This window comes from Hyaena hyaena, unplaced genomic scaffold (genome assembly GCF_003009895.1).
Source record: "Hyaena hyaena isolate Hyena2069 unplaced genomic scaffold, ASM300989v1 scaffold_109, whole genome shotgun sequence".
NCBI classification, from domain to species: domain Eukaryota; kingdom Metazoa; phylum Chordata; class Mammalia; order Carnivora; family Hyaenidae; genus Hyaena; species Hyaena hyaena.
The window spans coordinates 1,898,097-1,918,822 of record NW_024080740.1 but is presented as its reverse complement, the minus strand read 5'-3'; the positions used below and the strand labels follow the sequence as shown (position 1 = coordinate 1,918,822).

Here is a 20,726-nt window from a genome sequence, read left to right as displayed (position 1 = left end):
GTATAGGAGGACTAGGAGGAACTTAACAGAGGACCAACTGGGAGAAGAAGGGGGGAAATGGTGGGGGAAAGGGAGAGAGGCAAACCATGAGAGACTCTTGAATGCTGACAAAAACTGATGGATGTGGGGGGGAGGGGGGGATGGGCATGGAGGAGGGCACTTGTGGGGATGAGCACTGGGTGTTATGTGGAAACTAATTTGACAATAAACTATTTGTAAAAAAATAAAAAAAAATAAAAAAAAAAAAGATGTATTCTTGGCAGCCTGACATTTTATAAGAGATCGGTCAGCCATGGACCTAGAGATGGCTCTCCTCACCATCTTCTCAACATAAAGGAGAATTTGGAGAGTCCACAGAATTAAATAACAAATGATAAAAATGAAAAGCCCAGCTCACTGACCTATCACTTTTCTTCTACATCCTTTCTGATCTTCGGTATGGTTTATTTACTACAACTGGCCCCCTCTAGACATTATCTCACTGAAATCCTGTAGTCTGAATGTGCTTCTGCATTCACCTGCGATGTTCCAGTAATTTCAAACTTGGAGAATTTGCTTGGTAGGAAGGAGTGTAGATAGGGAGAAACGACGGGTGCCTTTTGATGACTGTACTATTATCAGTTTTAAATATTGCATTAGTTATCCATTTCTTACTGATCTTTGTGTATTCTTCAGAACAGTATAATTGCAAACAAATCCGATGGCTCAGAAGAGCATTATTTCAGGCACTAGAAGGCAAATGCACAAAACACAGACATCAGCTCAGTGTTCTTTTGCAAAGACTGACAGGCTTTTAGCCTAATCATAAAAAGATTGTAGTTTCATGAAGGCTCGTTTCTCCCTGTTAAGAACAGCAAGGCCAAATATCTTTTACTTCCATGGGCAGTTTCATGTCTTTGCTAAACTGCATTTTTAGCGTGGGCTCCGGTCCTGCATTTTCTATTTTCATTTCTGTAAGGGCTGTGTCCATACTTGGAAAACATCGGTAGACTGTGCATAGAAATCAGCCCGTCGGCCCACCACACAGTCTGGCAGTGCTCCTGACATCTTCTGTAGTGGCTCCACACACTGTCATTAGATTATGCATTCTGACCACCCTGCATTGCTTACCCTGGTGTGGTCTTTCTCTTTTAAATGGAATGAATAGAATCAGGAATATAGATCTTAGAATTATCTGCGTTGAGGTAAGTGAAGAAAGCTATATTTAGAGGCTTGGCTTGGCCAGAGGTTTTTATTTTTACTTTCATTTTTTTCCTGATTTGGTTTCTTTGTTCTTAGCATTCTCTTTTTAAAGATTATTTGACAATGGCCTGAAACTGACAACGACCTGAAACCCTCCTTATTTCAGAGGGAAAGCAGTGGAATGATACCAACTAACTTCATTGGTGCCGTGTTTAAAGTCCTCAATTAACTTTCTCCTTATGTGTGGCTTCGCCTAAGATTCTGTAAAGGGTACAGATGAGATTGCAAACCCATGGCTGTTGGCCATCCAGTGTTTGGTTCTGGGTGAGGTTCCCACTGACCGTGAGGAGAGCTGCCCTCACGAAAAGTGATGGTAGTAGAGGAGGGAATGTGGGCTAGTGGTCAGGCGGGGGATGGAAAGTCAGGACTTGCAGCCCTGCTTCTAGCTGACCACACTGCTGAGTCACCTGGGGTCTTGTCGAGGCTTCGTTGTCACGTTATGGAAAATAGAATCCCTGCCATCTCAGTGGAACTATGAGGTTTATTGCAATGAACTTGATTTCTTCTTCCGTCAATATTTGTCTCTCCCCCAGCCCAGCTTGTGGCCCATAATGTAAGCAACAAAACAGCTATAGACACACAAAGACATAAATTAGTTTAAATGCATCTTCCAAGGAGTATTATGAGGAGAGAATTGTTAGAATTTCACTTAGGGATATTTATTTTACTTAAAGGAAGGGTAGCTTTCATATGGCCTGGCTGATAAAGAAAAAAAATAAAAGGAAAAGCATTTTCTAAGTTTTTCTCTGGAATGTAGCAAGGAGTGGTTACTTAGTAGAAGTCAAAAAAGAGGAGGGGATTATAAAAATTATGGGAAACTTCGCTAAAATAGTCAGGAGGTTTTGTCGGGGGAAGGGGGGGTCTCATGCCCTATGGCTCATAGTCAATTGCAGACCCAAGAGGAAGAGATGGGCTTGATCTTACACCAACTTGACCTTGCACAAGGATGCTGCTCTACTACTCCAGCCAGGGGAGGAAGTGCTTTCCTCATCCCCCGTACAGGCAACAGCTGAGTCAATGAAAAGCCACTACCCTTTGAGCTACCAGGTTACTCCAGTGGACTTAAGTTTATAACAGCTTTCCCTACTTACCCCTTTTCTCCTTAAAAAGCATCCCTCTCCTTTGTTCCCTGACTTGCCTATGGTTTTACTATAGCTTGTTTGTCTTGGATTGCAATTCTGTTTTATTCCTGAATAAGCCCATGTTTTGCTGGTAAAATAACTGGTAGTTTTTACCTTTAAGGGTAACAGGATGAAGGAATATAAAGTTCTCTGACAAGTAGGACAGCATATTCAAAATGAGTTCCAGGGTGACAAAATCAAAGTATATAATAAGTGCTTAGTCTTTAGAGAACAAAGTCCACAGACAAAGAACATGCTAGCTAATGTAAGTAAAACCCAAACAGTTTTCATTGTGATGAGGGATGGACTGAAGGTTGGAGAAGCCCGGAAGAGGACATCTCAACCATTGTTGTGTAGATTGTGATACACTTTTTGAAGCATACAGTTATGGAAAGTTGAAGAATACATACGGTGTAAACGTAAAATTAAGCTCTTACAAAAAAGATACAAATTATACAGATTGGACAAGAAAAACAGCAGCACAGCAGCTGTTTTGTGCCTTTAGGAAAAAGCCTGAGGGAGTTAACATGGATGTGCTGAAATGAAACATGGACATTCGGAAATACTTCTGTAATGCCAGTTGAATATGACTGGTCTGATGATTGAGGCTTGAGCTAGACATTGATCCTTATTAAATCAAACATCAGGGGCTTCTTTTTCTCTTTTGGCCCAGGAAGCTGGAAGCAGAGAAGATGCCTTGCCAGCTCTCATTCTTTATCTGCCCTCTTTCTGGAATCTTCTCCCCAAAAAATAGCACAAGAAGAATTGACCGTTGGGATTCATCTAGGGAAATTAGAATTGTCAGCAGGATTACAGCAAACAGATTGTATCATAGGTGATCCATTACCTGAAAATAACAACGAAGAAGGCTGTATACCTTATGAGCCACCGAGTGAGCTATTTGATGCAGAGAAAACCATGAGAATACACCTTTGAACAAATCATTTTTTTAATGTTTTCCTTGTCTTGCCATCTCATATGGCAAGGGATCAAGCTGAAGTTTAATATTATGATGAAACCTGAGACTAACTAGCATTTGCTGTACCCCATTCATGTGCATATATTACTGAAGGCACAGAACCCCAGCACTGAAGATTATTCAGTTCCCTAAATGCCCTTCCTTCCTGTCCCATGCCCCGCGCTAACACTGTCTGAGCGGGGCTTTCTCCAGGTGTGCTTCATCAGAGAATTGCCCCAGGAATTACTGATGCTGTGCAGTGAGAGTCAGACAGCCATATGAGCAAGCTTTCCAGCCTGTCCCTCCCCTTGTTCTCAGCACTCTACCACTCAGCCATTTACGGAGGGCAGAGTAGCCTCAGTCTAAGGGGCCTGGGTGTTCTCAGGGAATGATTTCTATTTACCTCTGAAGATTATTGTCAGTATAAAAGAGATTATATAAGAGTATTAATCTGCTGGGGCTGTCATAAAAAACGCCATAGACTGGGTAGTTTAAACAACAGAAAATAATTTTCCCATCATTCTGGAGACTGGTAGGTCCAAGACCAAGGTGCCAGCTAGTGTGTGTCTGGTGAGGGCACCTTGCCTTCTGGATACGTCCTCACTTGACAGAGAGAGGGAGAAAGAAAGCAAGCTCTTCTGATGCTGAGTAGCATCATGAGGACCCGCCCTCATGACTTCATCTAAAGCTGATCACCTCCTAAAGGCACCGTCTCCAAATAAAAACACATTGAGGGGTAGGACTTCAACATATAAGTTTGTGTAGGAATCTGGACATTGTGAGAGCTTGGAGTTGAGGCTGCCGGCTGGCCGATGGACTCACAAGTGTCAGAAGTATGCTTCATGAGGGACAAGTCTTTTGCTAACACCTCAAGGCTCTCTGGCCCAATGAGTGGAGTTTGATAGTAATTCTTTCTACAAGTTAAAAAAAATTGGGGGGGGGGGATATAATTCAGTTTATAGTAGTAGGTGAACATGCTTTGAAAATAAAGAAGTATTCCCTTTACATATCGTTGTTTCAGTATCATTGCATGATAGTCATGTGGGAGGAAGCTTAAACCTTGGCATTCTTATTTTTCTTGCTTGAATATATTCCTGAAGAAATTTTACCTAACTTAAATTCATTCATTCACTTATTCACTTATTAACTCATTCAACTGTTAGTTATGGAGTACCCACCATGACCAGGTCCTCACAGCAGTTGGCTGGAGCTGGGAAGAGGCCGTCTCCCATCCCCGAGAGCTATTCACTTTGCCCCAGTCCCCACCATGCCTTATTTCCCATCACTTGGCCAGTTCCCCTCACATTGGTCACATCCCTGCTCAGATCTCTGTGTGTGCTTTTTGTATAATCTGCCAGGTGAAGAGGGAACCTGAGACAATTCCACAGTTCTCTCATCTCAATCATTTAAATGTTTGTTTCATAACTTGATGATAATGAGATACTTACTGAGTCCTAGGAGACAGGTAAACATATAGTGGGATAGTATACACTATTAGGCCATACAGCCTGGGACTGTAATTTGGAGCTCATCACCTAGAGGCTCTGTGACTGTGAGCAAGTCATACATGACAGTAAAATAAGTGAATATATTTATAGCAGTTAGCAGCAGGCACAGAGTAAGTACTCGGTGTCAGCTACAGTGATGTAACAGACAGGAATGAAATTCCAAATATGTAGTAATATGTATCACACCGTCTAGATGGAACAGATGTGTCCCCACTTTGTATCAGGCATTGCATCTGTAGTTATTGAATGGGGGAGACAGTGACTTAGGGGTGCGGGAGGAAGGGACCAGGGTGGCTGGGCAGCAGGGGAGCACTGGGGGAACATGAGGAAGGCATCTTACCAACAAGCACAAAATGATCTGAAAATTTTAATAACAGGTAATGTTGTACTGGTGTGCATGGCCTGAATATCATCCCTGCTACTCTGTTTCCGCCGTGTGCTGGGTACCGATGCATTTGCTTCCTGGGCTTAATTACTCATACTGATTGCCTCAGGCACAGGCTTCGTAAAGGAACCCCCTGGTCTCTACATAGCTCATATGGCTGCACTGAAGTCTATACAGACTAGCTGGCCATTTGCCATACTGAACTCACTCTGGAGACCTTGAAGCAAGAGTCAGGAAGATGGGGTTGACAAATGTTCTACTTTCCTCCAAGACCAAATTAGCATGCCTGTTAAGAGCTGTGCCTCCTAAAGACAAATGATCCAGGGCCCCTCTACATGGGGCTTCCATTCTCTGGAATATCAGACTGTGCTTTTCCTTTATCCTTCAGCATTTTAATATAGACAGAAGAAGGCTTGAAAGAATACCAGGAGTTCTTAAAAAAAAAAAAAAAAAAAAAAGGAGCTTCAGAAGGGTAACCCTCTCCCTCAAAGTTGTGGATATGGAGAATGTCATTTCAGGAAAGGGAACAGTGAGCAAAGGAAAGGTGGGCTAAAGTATTGCCCTGGGCCATGTTAGGGCCCACAGAGAGTGTTCCAGATGCTACCACCTCTGAAAGCAGTGCTAGTGCATTGCTTTGGAATCTTTTTCTTGTAAGCACGGATCCATTTCTGGACTACAGCAATGCATTTCTTAAAAATAGACCTTTTTTCCCCTCTACAAATTTGACCAAAACCTTTTGATTTATGTGTATCTTTAAGTTACCTAATATTTTTGGATGAAAGAGGTTGTTTGAACATACCACGTTATTATAACTTACAGAGATGTCCATATTCCCCAATAGTCACTTTATTAGTTTAATTCATTTCAGACAGTGACACTCATCAAAAGGCTATCCTTTCCATTTTTTGTGATTAATTCTTGAAATTACTTGAAAGCATTATGATTGAGGAGAATTTGTGGAAGTAGAATCATCATCCTTACTTCCGGGGAAGTTTTCTAACCTTTGTTGTAATAAGTAGTCTACACTTCGCTTTTACCATGCATTTGATTTCTAATATTTAAAGGAAATTGTTCATTATTAGCCAAAGAAATAAGTAAGGTGTTGCTTTTCTTAGGCAAAATATTCAGGTTAGTTAATTTTTAGTTGTAATCTCCTTATAAACGCCTTGAATTCATATCTTACATGCCCACAAATCATTGTTGCCATAATAATTTTATACCTACACTTTTCTTGGTGCCGTCTCTAAAACTGATATGCTTTCTCCTAATGACTTGTGTAGAAAGTATTTCTATCATTTACATCCAGTAAAGTGGGTTATTCCAAAGTCCTTCTCCACTTCTTAATCACTTTGTCTGGCATTATGTTGAGTAGGTGAAATTAAACTTATTCCTTATATGCAATAAAAACCTTTATTTCTTTAAAATAGTTTTCAAAAATAAAATACATTTATTATAAATATCGTCTTCTGAAAAGAGAAAGGGACAGGAGCAAAAATCATACACAAGTGCCCACACTCATATAAATACACACGCACACACCCAAGACTCTAAAATCCTAGTCAAAAGCTATATTTCATAAAAGAGAATTATAGTAATGTTGATGGTTTGCCAAAACCTCAAGCAGTGACAAAATCCACAGAGTGTCCTGAAAAGGATGCCTTTGCAAAACCATGCCTCTCCAGATGGTTCAGATTAGAGATGTTTAAAAACACATGGCAGCATTAGTTTGGTTTAGAATTCATAGTTAATTCAGTAGATAAAATAATGCAAATTTGAAACCCTAGCCTGTGTATCAGAAAAATCATCAAATCTTATGATTGCTCTTAGGGGAGGTTGGTATGTGATGTGTTGATTTTTAAATGATCTAATTGAAATAATAAAATTAAGCAAGAAGGGGTAAAAAAAAGGATTGAAAATACAAGAGTATAAGTAAAAACTTTCTTCTCTGCAGAATATTTATTCCTTTGAGCTGTCATATCCAATCAATTTGTATGGGATTCGACAGCCAATTGTCATTTCCTGAGATAAACTATGTAAAGAGGTTGTGTTACAGAGACAGCATGAAAAAATAGAGAAAATAATGCCAGAACATGAAGCAAAGAGAAGCCAAAATGTCTCCCAAAGTGCTGGATCTCCTCACCTTGCTAAGGATAGCAGATAAGCAGCTTACACGCAACTTTTCCCTGTGGCTTAGTCAGCTTTTCCCTCTGCACATACTGTTTCATAAAGAAAGTGCTCTTGTCTACATCTTAGTACATTATTTTGCCTTATATGTGGTTTTTAGTCTCCGTGAGGGCTCTGTGTGGACAGTGATGTCACACACTGTCTTCTCCTGCACAAGATGTCTAACAGTTACCCTGGGGCCCGAAAGGCTCCATCACTAAAAGCTTCCACTGTCCCTTCCCTTGTGTTTAAAATCAAAAGTATCACACCTTCTGATCCCACAGTGGGGAAGCCAGCAAGCGGGTCCTGGAAAAGGACTTTGGTATGGGAACTGTATTAATTTAATGATGTATATTATCATGTGTCCTCCCTGGCGCACAAATAAAAACGTTCAGCTGTGCTAAAATTGCCACTACATGAATGTACATGCAAGAGCTCAAAGCCTCTCAGAAAACACAAGACAAAGATTCTGCAAAAATAGAATCAGAAGGTTTCACGCAATAGTTGATGGGCTTCAAAGGGCTTGACTCTCAAAGGTGGCACAGTATTTAGTTCCCCTAGAAAAAAACACATTTTGAGCATTTTTTTTTAAGTATAAAAACTAGAATTGTGGCTCTTAATATCTGGAAAGAGCTCCACAGTCAAAGCAAATGTGCTCTGTTACCAGCAAAGTACAAGCATGCACGCACACACATGCACACACACATATACACACATGCACACAGAAATGTAGACAGGAGAAGACAGAACCTGTGCACAGACTTCGTGTGGCACCACGGAGATTTCCATCATAAAGTTAATTGAATTTCATTTGAGCAGCAGAGACATTATACTGGCCAATCTTAACTACTAGATCCATAGTTCTGCATCCATACCCATTTAATATTTTAACCAGAGATTATATTTTTATTGCATCTTTTAATCACTTTTAAATGGAAATGTATCCCAGTTAAGTCGTTACCATTTTAAGATAGTTTCGCCGTGTTGTACTCTAAGGGGAGTAGAAAGGGATTTTTTTGCTTTCCCTTTTGTTTTTTGTGTGTATGTTGTTTCTAATACACGAGTTAACGCTCTTTCCATACGACCTATTAATATGTAGAATTGTAGAATCTGAGTTTGAAGGAAACTTCATGATTTTCTAGGCCAACTACCTATTCGATGCCTGAATCCTCTCTAATTCTTCTTGGTTCCATCTTCCCCTGACAAGTCGTCATCCTGTCTGGCTTAAACATTGCTCGTGCTCCTGTCCCAGAGCAAACCATCCCACTTCTGGCCAGTGCTGCAGAGCTTTCCAGTGTGCTCGCAGCAGAATGGCATTTCATCCTAAAGGATTATGCACCCTGGACAGAGGCAAGGTGACCTTGGAATGTCAAGGGGAACAATCCCTCAAGCAAGGCAGCTGACCTTGGGTTTCTGTGGGAGTGGGGATGAGCACGTAATACAGTGTGGCCTGCCCTCCTGCACCCCTTCTTCGTGTGTCTCACCATCTGTGTCCTCAGCTGGCTTTCTTTCTTTTTTCTTTTTTAATTTTTGAATGTTTTTATTTATTTCTGAGAGAGACAGCGTGAGCAGGGGAGGGTCAGAGAGAGAGGGAGACACAGAATCTGAAGCAGGCTCCAGGCTCTGAGTTAGCTGCCAGCACAGAGCCTGACACGGGGCTCGAAGCCACGAACCACGAGATCATGACCTGAGCCGAAGTCGGACACTTAACCGACTGAGCCACCCAGGTGCCCCACTCAACTGGCTTTCTTTGACATCACTTCATTAAAGGTGTAATGACATGGTATTAATCTATAGTCATTAAAATTGGTGAGACTTCAGTTTGGGGGAAGATGATCAGTGGAAGGAAAGTTCTGCCTGTGCTCTACCTGCTCTCCTCCTCTGACTTCCCAAGCCACACTTCTGATCATGCTGTCTACCTACTCTGTGGCATCTTTTTTAATGTGTTTGCTCAAATTGTGAGCACTTGCTAAATTTTGGAACTGGGTTTCACTGGATTTTCCCCGTCTATATATTGAAGCTGCTGAGACAGGCTTAACACAAACCTCCTGCCTTTAGAACATTACAATATGTTCTCCCCTTTGTAAGGGGGACATCTGAGCCAAGTTCTCTAAAACATTGCAAATTCAGACAACATGGAGAAAGAAGGCCAGTTCTCAATCAGATATGTCTCACTACAGGAGACCTTGATAAGGAAACAAATTTTTTTTGAAAAGCAAATAATCATATCCTCCAAACTATTTTTTGCATATATAGAAATTTTCATACATCAGGTTCTCTGCTGTTTTGGGACATTGTTACAGAAATATGAAAATATAGTCACACAAAGACTACATGATAACCTGAACTAGTAATCAAAATGCCAGGGGCCTGAATGCTTTAATGAAGAGTTGGGAGGTTTTGTTGTTTATATGTTAAACTTCATAAATAGACTTTTATGAAACCCTTGTACTCTGAAATCGTTTGTTCCCCAACATTATTCACTTTGTTAGAAAGTACTATTTTTTAGACAGTGTGAAGGGAAACCAGTTATCCTTTATTATTCTGTGGTCATTTCACAGCTTGTTGGGTAGTTCTTGTTTCTTAGGAATAATATCAAAACAAATAGGAAAGAGGGATCTTGAGCTTCTCATACCTATATTATTTCAACACCAAATTAAAAATATTTCCCTCAAAACCCTTATGGATTTTCTATGTTCATATCAGGGATGCTTATCCTGAGAGATCCAAGGCTATTGAATCTTGTGTATCAGTAGAGTTCATTCAGATCTAAGTATCTTAATTACTGCTCTCCATCTCAAAACTCCTCTAAAGCAAGAAAGAATATATATTAACATACATAATATATTGCTCTTCTGCATAGTTCCTACTGAAACCTTTTAATGAGCATAAGTATGACTGGTTCCTGTCAACATTTGGGCACATAATTCTGGGACAGCAGAGAACTACACGATACACACTGAGAAGAATGAAAGTGCAGACATAAGGCAAGGCTTTTCACTTTTACAGTTTGCCAGACTCTTAGGCTGATGGCAGGTCAGCCCCAAGAGAAGCACTCTAAGCCTTTCTGCAGCCTATTTTTCAAAAGGCCAATGGATTGCCTAGTTCATGTATAACAAAGTAAGAAAGACGATGCCTCGGAAAACAGGCAATATCAGCTAAAACAAAGTTTGGTATAAATGCCCAAACCAAATATTAGAATTTTTATGTACCCAGAGCCTGATTTTTCCTTGGAGCCTGAATTCTCTTCTCTCTCTCTGGCTCTGAGCCCGAGGGGCCACGATCCATTTCACTACTTCAGCTCGTTCAGTGACCACCTGTGTTCCAACAATGAAGTCAGACCATGAGGAAAGAATGGTTGCTGGGCGGCCCAGACCCATATTCACTGAAGCTGCTGTATTTATTATTCCACTAGGGAATGCTCTGCCCTTGAAGACTGATCCGATGAGGGCGGGATCAGAGGCAGCAGGTATGCCGTGAACAACAAGCCCGTATTCTTAACATATGTTTAATTTGAGAAACTCTCTTCCTTTAAAATACCTCTTGATTTTAAATCCACATCCTGATTTGCCCACTCTCGTTACCATTTTCTGCTGCCTGTTCTGAATTAATCCTTTGAGGTGGTCATTCTCCGGAAAGAAACAAGGAAAATGAGAAGAGAGATGTAAAGTTGGGAATGTGAATGAAAGAGAGGGAGAAGGCAGAGGGAAGGGGATCATTAAGTAAAGCCTGTTTTCCTGAGCTGATTTTCTCTGAGCTGGGTGAGACAGGAGAGGTAGAAGAAGAGAAATACAAGGAAGAGGTCTTCAAAAGGTTACCCATTAATATCCCTACTGAAGAATGGAAATCATTTTTGCAATAGAGCTCAATTTACAGAGATTATTTTGGTTCTTCATTGTACTTCATCTCAAAGAATTGATATAATCTAAAAGTGGTTAAAATTATTAAAATAGTTTCCATAGTAGAAAATTAAATGATTTTACTAACTGTCAAAGTCAGTGTTTAAACTGAGATCATTTGAATTATATTTTATATAGTGATCATGTCACTGGGATGTCTAAACATTCTTTGTACAAGTAATAATCCCTGATTCTGATTTTTCATCCACAGAAAACTGAACAATGGTTAGAAATATTAGCCACCAGTTGCTTTTATTTGTAAAACCTACAGAGAAGACTGGTTTCCTTGAGGAATTCTGAGTTAAAACACATTTTCCACCATGGCACTGTTAATCCTCTAGGAGACTTTGTACAAGTTTCTTAGGTATATTTTCAGCTCAGAGGATTATAAAACTGCTTCAAATACTTGATTTGGAGGATATTTAAAAGGGAAATAGCAACATCTTATGCTATTAAATATTATTATAAAATAGAAAAATATTATATTGCTTGATGTCACTGAATTCATTTTCTCTCTATGTATTAAGCCATCTACCTATCAAATCCTGGCTCTCCTAAGCCACACCAGACTGATTTAATGAGGTTTTGTTAACAGTATAAACCATACATCTATGGTTCTCACCCCATCTGCAACATAAGCTTTCTGGGCTCTTCAAATCCTCCTTCTTGTTTTTGTGTCCTCTCAGTGGAGGTCACAAGTATGCTCACGAATAGGGCTTCAAGGACACCAGTGATGCTCACAGCAACTTGCTGTATCCAAGCCCAACTCCTGCATCCAAGCCCGCCATCTTCCCCTATGCTCCCACCCCATCAGACACCAAGGGCTTGCCGTCACACACCTCCAGAGCGAGTTTCACAGCCATGTGCTGACTTTTATTGTTGCAGAGCCATTGTTGCTGATCATGTTCCAGTAACTTCCAGAACAAGCCACTCAGGGCACGTTCCATGAAGAAGGAGACAGAGATTCCCTCCCCTAACTGTGTATTCTTTGCATCAAGAAAGCCTAAAGAATACAAGCTGGTACTCCATTGTCTCCAAAGTCCATAATACATGGGTTTTCATATTTACCAGTAACACTCTTGCCTTTGCTAAGAGAGTTCTGGCAGGCCTGCCCCATGAGTCTGCTCTTCATGATTATCCAAATTGCAAACACTGCTTAAGCTCAAACCTGAGTCCCTGGCTAAGTTTATTTCAGGGTTGAAAGGTAGTGATCTTTACTTCAACACTGGAATGGACTGCATTTTATCCAGAACAATTGAGCAGACCTAAAATGTGCCTAGCACCCTGCTTAGGTGCCAGGACCACAATGATGAATACGGTCTGTACCCTGCCTCTGAGGAATTTTTCCCTCTTCTCTTAGGTCAAAAACAAGAATTAGCAATCTGTAGTAGATCACAAGCTATAAAACTGAAATAATTAGTGCATATTTGGCCCAGAACATCCCCCGCTGTGGGGTCATCTGACTTAAGGCTTAGTGTGAAAAGTTGAAAGTGGTGTGGAGATAGGGATGGTTAAGTTAGTTTGTGGAAACAGTCTTTGGAAGTCTGAGCTGGCTTCATTAGAAGGGGGGCGACCTCACATGAAGAATACCTACCTCCTACCTCAAGATCCTGCAAATGGTTTGGGGATGGGTGGTGAACCACAGGTATTCCTAAGCCTGGTTCCTATTAGACAGGGAAAACTAGAAACCTCGCCTTCCCTCATCCTTGCTGTGGAATGAAACCAATAAAGTCAGTTACTATTTAGACAAGTGAGTGAATGCTGTTCATTTGGGAGAGAATGTTCCTGGGGAGGAACTGACCAGTAGAGGCCACTGAAGGGCTTTTGGGGACAGGGGGAGAACACAACTAGACAGTAGTTCAAGTAATGCAAGAATCAATGGCAACTCTGTTAACATCATTAAGTTAAATCAATCTAAATCAAAAGCATAAGGAAAACCTTACCTTTGCATATATATTTTTTGCCATTCTGCAAATAAAACATGTAGTTCAAAATCTGGCACAACGACTGTCTACACAGACTGAATTCTATAGGAGAAAAATACCTAAGAGAAGTTTGTATTGCCAGATGCTTGGCATCATATAGTCAAAATATTTTGAATGTGTTTTAAAATAGTCTTCCAGATGTGTGACAGCTTGTAGCTAGCTATAGCCCTCGTCTACATTTTGGAAAGGGGGGGGGGTGAAAAACTGAGGTAGTTATTCAAATTATACAGGAGAATGAAACTCTCATTGCCTTCCTAGACTCATTGCCTTAAAAAGATGTAGGGTTTTGGGGGTTTTTTGGTTTGTTTTGCCTTTTGACAAAGTTCTTCACCTCTACATTTGAGCTGGCCAATATAGACATAGATGGAACTTTCCACAGTACCTTGTATTTGCCATGTGAAAGACATTATCACCACTAAGTTACAGCAGTTTTTGACTCCAGGAGTAGTTATTTAGAAATTGAACTTTATTTTTTGTTTATTTGTGCTGCCTCTTGATGTTAAATATTATTAATTCCATATATATGTCTCAGTTTCTTTACATTTTAAGGCTCAAGATCAAGAATATGGATTTAAATAAGGAAAAATATATAGTAGAGTTTTATTTACCTTTGAACTAGATTTTCCCACAGAAACTCACATTCTTTAGTGAGAGCTCTGTGCTGTGTTAAACCCACTGCAGGAAGCTTATATGTGTGCAAACAGTAGGTGTTAAATATTTAGTGATCTACTAGAACTGCAGGGAAATTGTTCTGGAGAATTTACACCTTGTGAGTCTTGCACAATTATTTCCTCTAGACCGCAGAGAGATATATTGTTTGTACTTAAGACAATCAGTAAGTAAATCAGTGGACTCTGTCACTGATAAAACATGGTGTGGTTGTTTGCCAGATTTAAATGAAGAGAATGCCTGGGGTATTGAATTCTGAAGTGTTGTATGTCATTTTAGTTTTCATTACGTACCGCTTACTGTCAATATACTTAAGTGCCTTGTTAAATTAATTTACAATTATTCCCAATTACTCTTTGATACCAGTTATATATGCTACCTTGATAGAACTGGTTTTAAATAAATACAGTAGGTTGTCATCCCTTTCTGAATGCTAAGATAAGTCAAAGATAAGACAGGACTCCTGTAATTGTTTTGACTGAGAACTGGTACAAATTTTCCCGAGTGACACAAACTAACATGCATAAAAAGTCAATTGCTTCAAAACAACTGAAAATTTCCAAATGAAAATAGGTAATTGTCCATTACTAAAGTTCCGAAAGGTTGCCTGCCAAAATCAACCTGCACTGATTCACCTGCGTTGGCGGGAGGAGAGGTTGGCAGTTGGAGGTAGCTTGTTGTCATATGTATCTTAATGCCATGAAACAAATTTGAAAGACTCTTGACAGAAGGTTTATAGGTCTTGATTGACATGGTGGTTGGTAGCACCTCTAGTTGGAAAGCAGTTCAGGGATTGTGACTCAGATTTAAGCCATTTAATTTGGAGGGGAAAGTACATGACTTGGAGGTTGTTGACAACAGAACAAAGTTTGGGTTTTCACTGGTAGGATTGCAATATGCCACATGCATCTTTACTTCTGCCTGAAGATGGCCACTCTCTCTTTGTTGTTGGTTGATCTGTTTGAAATGGTAATTGGGGAAAGGAGTTTAGTATGAGATGGGATGCAAGAGAAGTAGAAAGTGGTTTTAAATCTCTATTCTGGCTCCATCTTTGTCTCTAGGTGACAGTGAGCAATTCACTTAACTTGGTCAGAAAAATCTGTCACAGCAGATTATATTCTGTCTACCAGATGAAAGAGAGTAAAAGAGAACCAGCATGCATTTTTTAAAGCCAAAATAGGGACAGGTGAACATGAGCCTGAATGAATATGAAGGTTGTAGATTTGAGAGGGATCAGAAGTGTACAGTGCATATGTGACCATGACATTGGCTAGTGATGAGTTATGGGAATTGTAATCTTACAAATAACTCAAAGTATCGACCCTACCATTTTCTCAAAAGATTTACAAGTTGATCACATATTTATTGAATACTGTGGCAGGCAGAATAATGGCCATCCAAAGATGTCTGCCTCCTACTACCAGGAATCTGTGAATATGTCCCCTCGTGTGGCAGTTATGCAGAAGTGATTAAATTAAAGATCTTGAGAACAGGAAATCATTCCAGGTTATCTGGGTGGACCCAATGTAATTTCAAGAGTGGGTCCTTATAAATGAAAGAGGGAGTCAGGAGAGTCGGGTTCAGAAGGAAGTGTGATGATGGAAGCAGAATCAAAGCGATGTGATAGGAGAAAAACTCAACAAGCCACTGCTGCTTTGAAGGTGGCAGATGGCCATGAGCCAGGAAATGAGGCCAGCCTGTAGACTCCGGAAAGGCAAGGAAACTGATTCTCCCTTGGAGCCTCCAGGAAAGAATTCAGCCCTGCTCTCCCCTCAGTTTTAGTCCTTCTGGCCTCCAGAAGTGTAGGGTAATAAACTTGTATTATTTGAAGCCACTCAGTGTGTGGTAGTGTTACAGCAGCAATAGGAAATGGTTACAAATACCTACCTGTTCTCAGGAACTATCTCAGGAACAAAGCTCAACACATACTTCTTGCCCTTGTGAGGCTTACAAGTCCAATATGTACCGCATTTTGCCCATGAGGAAATTAAGTCTGATAGAATTAACAGGCTTTTCAAACAGAAAATTGGTCCTGATCACCAGCCCGCCCATGAATCTCTACCCATCTGTAGTGTATGAATAGGAGAGGGAAAAATCCCATCCTCTTCCTCCCACACAGATTGTGTGTGTCACGCTAAAGGCCGCTGTCCTCCAGCCTCACCGGAAATGGCTTAATACCAATCTCCTCGCTTTTATTTTTGATAGATCATCTAAAAGATTTTAGGATGGATCATCTGTAGAATAATAGTCTCGCTTTTTCATTCTGAAGATCTGGAGCTACCTAAAGCCATTAAATGAAAAGAAGGTGGCCTTTTCCCCAGGGCAGTGGTTCTTAACCTAAATGAAGAAAGTACATCCAAAAGGAGTTAAGTCACGTGAGCAAAGTCACACAGCTGTAGCAACAAGCCCCTGCTAGATTCTGAGTTTCCTGACCCCCATTTCAGCCTCTGCCCATTTTTCCTACAGACACTAGGGTGCCTGGATCCAGCTGCTTTTTCAAAATCCGAAATAGGAATGGAGTCCATTTCACTAACCTACTTCCCAGCACACAGTGTGGATTACAAAAGGAAATTAACATGTAAAGAAACCTTTTGGAAACTAAAGAAGCCATGTTAGTTCTCTTGCTATATTATTTGGCTGGTCTCACAGTTGGTGTCATTTTCAAGTGTGGGGCTTGATTTAATAGAGACAGCCAACAATTGTGGATCTAATCAAATGGAGCTCGAAGCACATAACTTTCAGTGTGAGGGAGCTATAAGAAACATTTTCGAGTTTTCGGAGTGTTCTGACATGAATAAGGCAAAAAGTATTCCAGTGGAGTTGGAAAATCAGGCTGAGAGATCTTGTTTTTCAGGTCTGTTATAGTCACTTTGTGAAGTATTGCAGACAATTCATTATAATTTATCACACTGATACTCTTAGATTGGATGAAACCCAAACACAACTGAGTTAGATGCATATTAAATTACCTCTTACTTAAAAGGAGGGTGGTCTCACCAGGGCAGGATGGAGTTCATTAGCAGGCTGAGAAGTTTTTTTTAACTCTTCATCATCTGGTTTCATATTGTTCCTGGAACACTGGACACTTTTCTTTTTTCAGCGTTTGGAGCAATAACGTTGGGCACTTTGTGAATCTCAATAGTGACCAGTTCCAAAGATAAAATGCTCATTGTCACAAGTCTATAAACAAAATTCAGATTACTAGGAAAAACTGCTGCTATTCTTTACCTAAAATCAATTTTTAGGGAAAAGGAAAAGAAGTATTGTCCCTGTGTATTTTTATTTAGATATGCACAAAGCAAAGTATACTACTCCATTATCATAATTGACTGGCATGCATATTGGGTTTACTTTGACATATGTGTTTAGGAATTACCATCCCATTTCTTCCGTCCAGCATGGTCACCCATATCACCCAATCAAGGACATGGTTCAGACAGGATTCGGTTGACAGACAGCCTTTCATATGGCTCTACACTCTTTTCCCAAAACTAGAAGCCTCAAACTCCATGTGAATGGCCTTTCATTTGTACATTCTGAGTCTTAATGAGGTAGCGTTTTCCCCTAGGAGACAAAAAAGGACAGAGAAAAATCTCTTAAATGCTATAAATTTAACCATTTGATCCCAAAGGAATTTTTGTTCATACATTTTTGTTTATCACTGAGTTTGTTTATTAATTATTCTGTTCGTCTTTTAAAAACCAGCTCAGTAAGTTAAGCATCTGACTTTGGCTCAGGTCATGATCTCACGGTTCACGGGTTCTAGCCCCATGTCAGGCTCTGTGCTGACAGCTCAGAGCCTGGAGCCTGCTTCTGATCCTGTGTCTCCCTCTCTTTCTGCTTCTCTCCCGCTCACACTCTGTCTCTATCTCAAAAAATAAATAAACATTAAAAACATTTTAAATAGAAAATAAAAGCCAGCTGAGGTTGAACACTGGGGAATTTGATACCTGTTAGTCTTCCAAGTACACCTACGTGTTATGTTAAGAGGGGATTTCTTTCCCCTTAGAAATGAACAACCAGGAAAGATTTCTAACCCTTTCCACACTTCAGTCACTCTCGGCCTTTGTGTCTCTGTTAAACATCAAAGAATCTTCAGTGGAAAAAGCATAGGTGTGGAAATGGGGGGCTGGGTGGGCCTCGGGATTGGGTGACAATCACAAAAGTCAGTTCACCCTTGTCTCTTTGCATCCATCTTTTAGCAGGCACTTATACCCATTTTTTTCTCGTCCTTCTCAGTACTTCAAAGTAGTAGTTTATCAATGGAACCACCAAGCTAGACACAGTCTAAGAGGTCATCTGGTTCATCTCCATGCCTTAGGCATCAGCATATCTAAGTAATTCCAGGCAGATGAAAAGAGACAGACTGCTTCTGCCTTTGTACCACATCGCATCTTGGCTGGAGGACCTCACTTCCCATTTGTTTCCCCTGAGGTCTGTATTCACCATATAGTTTTAATATGAGAAAGGACCTATTTTTGCAACATTCTTTTATTTTCTTGCTAAATTTAGAACCATCCAACTGATTCCATCCACTGTCACAGCTGGCAAACCACCACAGTCAATCAAAAAAAAAAAAAAAAAACCCATGTGAAGAGCGTTTGCATAGTGGAATGCTTTAGGTTGTTTTCTTAATGGTCCCCTATAATTTCTGACCTAAGTGGCTTGGTAATAATCTAATGTGGGACATTCCATGCTCTTTGGGTGGATCGTCCAAATGTAGATTTATTTTATCAGCAGGGGGTTGTTGAGTGACATACAGAGGGAGGCTGCGTGTTCTTCCTCCTTTTTGCATCTCAAGCATAAAACCCAAATCCTACAAATTCAGAAAAAAATTGCCCACAAAGTGAGACAGATCTATCATGCAATTGTTTTTAGACATCCTTGCCAATACAACAGTTCTGAATCTGGTCAGCCAGTTTATTATTGTGTTTGTAAAAAGGAATACCTGATACTTGGATTCTGTTAGGTTCTATACCTGAAAGCCATCACTGCCTTTTGTACATAGCCAAGGACAAATCCATAGACTAAGAAACTGGCTCTTCTTTACACGGCTTAAACGGCTTCCTCTTTCAAGGTTGGGTTGGGGGGAAGGAGGCAGGGAAGGTGGTGAGGGACCCATGTTTCTGAAACCTGTGTTTGCCCTCTTTGTAAGGACTTAGTACTTTCTCAATAAAAAATAAATTTAATTTGTGGCTACACTTCAAGTAAGATGGTTTGATGGTAAAAGTAGAGCAGTCCCAGCTCTGGATTTAGAGAAGTCGTGTGGCTGAGTCCCTTAGTGTCACTTTCATGTGGTCGGGTGAGCCATTCTCAGAAACCACAAACATTTTTGAAGATACTGAACTGGAGACATTCACAATTCTTCCTTCTTTCCCCCTCCACCCCCTTTTTTTTTTGTTATTAATCCTTCATGTTTTAACAAGTACTGAAGCTAATGCTGCCTACACTCTTTGCTGTCAAATTGCAAGTCTTTTCCTTCTCTCTTGAATAAAATATTCTGTTCTTGTTAGTTCATACCCCCATAAATCAAAGCGGTGGATGTCAACAGATGACATAACCAAATATCAACTTCCTTTTTATTAAAATTAAACAGGATTTAGACACTTGATTTGAAGAAAGTTGGTGCTCATTAACATATAAAGCAACCCATATATTCATCTTTTCCTATGCTTTTTGGGTCTTTTTCGTAAAGCAAAAGTTCACTTTCAGCTCGCAGCACATCCCTATCCCAGCCCAAGCATAGCAACCTGAGTTTCTTATTCCCTGAAAAAGACACACTAAACGGTAAGTAAATGATTGAAAGTCTGTACTGAAAAAGCTTCTTTGACCTGAGCATGCTTTAGTGAGCCTTATTGCCAGACATGGCGGTACATCCCATCTTGCTTTATCCATAGTAAAGTTTTTAGAACAAACAAATTTATAAAAATGGTGTGAGTGTGTGTGTGTGTGTGTGTGTGTGTGTTTGTTATAATCCCCTTTCACCAACTGACCTGGACCCTTGGGTTTCCTTTTTTGTGCAAATGCTTATAAGACCTAAAAAGATTTTTGTCTAGGCCTAATCATAAGAAAAAAATTAAACCCAAACTGAGGGACATTCTAGGAAATAACCTGACCACCAGTGCTCTTCAAAACAGTTAAAATCATCAAAAACAAGGGAAGTCTGAGAAACTGTCACAGTCTAGAGGAAACTTAGGAGACACGATGCCTAGGTGAGGGGTCCCCTGGGTGGGATCCTGGAACAGGAAAAGGACACCAGGTAAAATTTAAGAATTCCTGAACAAAGCATGGATGTCAGTAACAGTATATTGATATTAGTTTATTCATTGTGACAAAGGTACCATATAAATGTAACAATAGGAAAGCTGTTAACTAGGGGAAAAGGTGTGAGGTGTATGGGAACTGTACGGTCTTCACTACTTTTCTACAAATCTACACTATTATAAGAAATTTATGAAAAAATAAAATATAAATTTGTGCCAATTTCTCTATAGAACACTTACTAGATGTGACAACTGAAATAGGATTGGAATTTAGGAAACAAAACAGATGAACATACGGGAAGGCGAAGGGGTAGAGAAGAGAGACAAACAAACCACAAGAGACTCTTAATGATAGAGAAACAACTAAGGGCTGATGGAGGGAGGTGGGTGGGAGGTTGACTAGATGGGTGATGGGCATTAAGGAGGGCACTTGTTGTGATGAGCACTGGGTATTGTATGTAAGTGATAAATAAATGAATTCTACTCCTAAAACCAATATTATACTCCATGTTAATTAACTAAAATTTTTAAAA

General features: G+C 40.1%; 1 protein-coding gene and 1 non-coding gene across 5 annotated transcripts in view; both read left to right on the top strand.

Moving 5' to 3' along the window:
- Positions 1-20,726, top strand: part of DYNC1I1 (dynein cytoplasmic 1 intermediate chain 1) — a 270,147-nt gene that overhangs the window by 166,911 nt on the left and 82,510 nt on the right. The gene's annotated exons all lie outside the window — the stretch shown is intronic.
- On the top strand, positions 4,090-4,243 carry LOC120234446. Its single transcript, XR_005529099.1, has one exon. It is a non-coding gene; the product is annotated as a small nucleolar RNA SNORA62/SNORA6 family (small nucleolar RNA).